Here is a 4121-nt window from a genome sequence, read left to right as displayed (position 1 = left end):
GAAAAGATTAACAAAGAACCTCTCTCTTCATTTTTACACTGAGTGTTATTCTGCTCATCAAACCACCGACAACAGGGTCCAGATATCCAGACTGATGAAGGTGAAGTGATTTCAAGCCAGTCAGAGACGACAGACACGTACATGATAACGATAAAATGTTCCAGAGGCACCGTCACGTTCTCCTGCGTCAGTGGTGTAGGAGTCAGACGCCGTCGTCCTCCAGAACAAATCAGGAATTCTCTTTTCTTACTTGTCATTAATCCCTCCGGCAGATTGTTCCGGTCCAGCTGTGCGTCTTCCACACCCGGTACCGACCCACTCGTCCTGCTCCGGCAGCACACACAGTACCGCCCGGCTTCACACTCCAGTCTTCAGCAGAAGGTTCAGTTCCCCGAGCAGCACTGACTCAGTCGAGGTCAAGCTAGTATTTTCTCCTGACTCCTGTTGAATTCTGTGTTTACCTGTTTTTCCTCGAGCTGTATTCCAGTCACAGCTCGGCTCTCTTCGGGCCGGCTGCTCCGCGTAACTCCGGCTCAGTTCTCCAGAATAAATGTGCTGTTGAACTGTTGCTCTCTGTGAGTCTGAGTCCTGCTGCAGGTCTGAAATGGGTTCAGCCTCTCAGATTGTAATCTTCACATCATTCATGAACCCAAACCAAAGTTTTCATTTCACAGTGTGAGTTTATTTCCTGGAGGATTCTGGACTGTTGACCCGCTCAGTGACCCTCACACGTTCTGACACCTCGCCCTCCGCCTCGCCTCGTCCCGTGTTTCTGTTCAGGTCGCCGCCTCTGATCGAGACAACCAAATCATTTTCGCTTTTATTCCCGAGGATAAATGCAGTTCATCACATTCCCACCTGACAGAGCTCTTAAATTGAATTGTTCTGGCCGTGACACTGATGTTATCTTCAGCGTCTATTTAAAGTCAGTTTGGCGTCGGGGTGAAGCAGCAGTGAAGACGGCAGAGGAAGGCGGTGGGAACATGACAGAGCCATTCTTCTCTCCGCTCTCCCATGAAGCTCCTCCGAATGAAAGAACGAGTCTATCTCTCAACAATAGACGCTTTTCTTTCCGACGGAGACAGAAAAACTGACGGAATAATTCAATAACAGAACCGGCGCTCTTTGACTGGATCTAAGCACGACGCGCTCTTCAGTCCTTGATTAAAAAATGGAGAGGTGCCACTCAGAGGTAACAATGAAAAGATGAGGCCCGCCTGGAACACAATAGAAGAAGAGAATAGGATGGAGGTGGATGGAGGTGGATGCAGATTAATTGATGATTTGGTACCATGAACTGTGTCACTCATTGTTTGAGCTACAATGAAATGTTCCTCCGACACAAATGGAATCCGTTTTCCAGCCCGACAATGATTGTTTCCTCCGTATCATTACACTGATGTGTTTTTAGTTTTCTTTCTCTACCTAATTCAATTTCTTCTGCAGACAGATGTTTCCAGCTGCCCTTCATACAAAATGAATCACAAATTCTGAGGAGAAGCTTCGTGCAGTTATTTTGAAAAACCCGAGCGGCTGAACAAAGTCTGAGAGACGCGTTCAGATCCAGACGGCGAGGCTGATTTATATCGTCCATGCAGTCGTTAGCTTATTGTTCTGGACTGACTGGAGAGCAAAATAATTAGTGTTAATAGACAACACGATGTCCTGATAACACACAAAGTGGAGGTGAAGTCGTTAAGTCCATTATCTCGTCAGTCGGGACACCAGAGTGAATTATTTTACTCGCCCCGCGGACGCCGACCACGAGCTGAGACAGTAATGACAGTAATCAACAGCATCATTATAAACACACTCACATTAATAACTTTAATCTGTGTAAACTCAGCAGTTGAGTTCGTCATCAAGAAACGACAGGAGGAGCTGAAATAACAGGTTCTGAAGACAAAGGTGAGTTTTACCTCAGCGTCCTCCGAGTCCGAGCAGGAAGAAGAAGGAGATATTAAACTGGAGCGGATAGAAAATGTGTGAAACTAGTCGCACACTCACAACAAAGATTTAAACACTAGTGTCAAGATGCTCTTTAACCAGCACGATTATTAAACTGGTGCTTCAATATTCAAATTCTGAGTTTGAACTCATTAATATTGTAAATACTAAAATTCTGACTTTGAATTTCTTCTTCAAAGCAAAAAACAACGTTTAGCCCAAAAATGTATTTATATGGAAATACTCAAGTCGAGTAGAAACGCCACTGAATGTATTTAAGAGTTTTACTCAAGTAATTATCTTTAAATAAAGGTGATTGTGCTGGTTTCTGGTCAACAGTGAGCACATTGTGTCACACAGAGCAACAGTCTCATGTTTTTATTCATCAGAAACACACAATACTTGATGACAGAGAGAGACAGCATCACTTCACACCATCTGATGACAGTAAGAAACATATATATATATAGAGAGAGAGAGAGAGAGAGCATCCCCAGACTGGTGCTATAAAGACACCCTCCAGTGTCTCTGGCTGTTATTGATCGGGGCTGCTGCAGACGTCTGCGGTGGTCTTCAGTATCTCGGCTGTTTGTGAAGCGACGACCACGCAGCTGAAAACAAACAGACGGCGACGCTGCAGCAGAAAACACCGTCTCATCCCTCCTTTCTTCCTCACATAACAGGATTGTGTGTGATTACAGGGTTAAATGATTTCATAATCTACCCGGCATGGCTCGGATACAAGAACCACAGATAAATCCTCCCAATCCTCCAATCCACTCACGAGATGCCCTCGCTGCCTCGCTGCATGAAACACTGAGTGTGTGCGGGCTGGAACTAAACGCCAGAAACATCGCTTATGAGATATAAAGAATATAAATATAAATATATATAATGATATAATATGAAAAATCCCTGCACCCTCGATTCTTTTAGAGCTGAAGGAGAACATGAGTTCAGGTCTGAAGGCAGGTGAGACCCCATCATGACACCACAGGTGATCCTCCCTCAGTGTCACAGTGGAGGTGCAGCCTGTTCCTGCCTTCAGCTCGCTGCAGCTCGGCCCAGCGGGTCAGGATCCACTGAACGACTCCCTGAGCGGCTGCTGGATGAACGGCGGCCAGCGGAAGAACAGGAGCGATCATTTAACAGCAATCAGTTCTGAAGGGTCTCATAACAGGTTTCATTTCAAGTCATTACATTCATACAACTGTATTGTTTTCCAAGTTCGGACTCCAGGAGAGTGTCACAGCTGGAGGTCCAATCAGATCCTACAAATATGCCTGAAATTAAGTAATTGTGGGTCATTATTTCTGCAGCTGCTGAGCTTTTTATGAATCCTTTGTGGTTTGGAAATGATCCCACCTGAGTTCACACTTCACAATTATTGACTCATGTTAGTCGTGATCGTGGAAATGACCTGAAATAAACACACGTGTAACTGAACTGGACTACACATCCTTCTTCTTTGTCTAAACCTGGCACCTACATTACCCACAATGCAACTCAACCGCAGACACTTGGGCTGGATGTTCAGGCGTGTGATGCTACTGGCAGCTAATGTGTCCTGCAGCAGCACTGGATATTTTTAAGGACACATGGAGGCTTTTCCGGCTTTTGTTGTCAAAACCGTCAGTTTTTTTTCCCAGGAAGTTGTTTTGTCTGAATCTAACCAGAACATCAGCACAGTGTTGTGACAAGAGAGGAAAAGAAAATTCAACCTAACAAACGTAAAGTTGCATCTTAAAGAAACCTTCAGTTTGATCTTATCGATGGTTTTGCAGAAACATACTGAGGTTTTGTTGAATAAAATTCCGCGTCCACACGAGTGGTGTAATAAAAATAACCCAGAATAATTCTGTAAGCACGCAACCATAAACTCCACCACCAAGTGATGCAATATGCGTGTAATACATGTGTCACAGCAATTGGTGCAAAATAGTTTAAAACCGGAAAAGGGGAAGCGCGGCAAATACCAAAACACAAACAACAATGGCGACTCGCTAAGAAGAGGAGCCGTCTCCTTCGTTCCTCATCCAGGAGCTGCTGTTGTTGCATCCGGTTGAGCAGCTGGACGTGAACACAGCTGACAGCAAGACAATAAACAACAACTCTGTCACGTCCAATTTAGCGAACATCAAGCAAACGTTTACTAGATAACAACCTCTAACCAC

This window comes from Sparus aurata, chromosome 4 (genome assembly GCF_900880675.1).
Source record: "Sparus aurata chromosome 4, fSpaAur1.1, whole genome shotgun sequence".
Taxonomy (NCBI): domain Eukaryota; kingdom Metazoa; phylum Chordata; class Actinopteri; order Spariformes; family Sparidae; genus Sparus; species Sparus aurata.
This window is presented reverse-complemented; position numbering follows the sequence as displayed.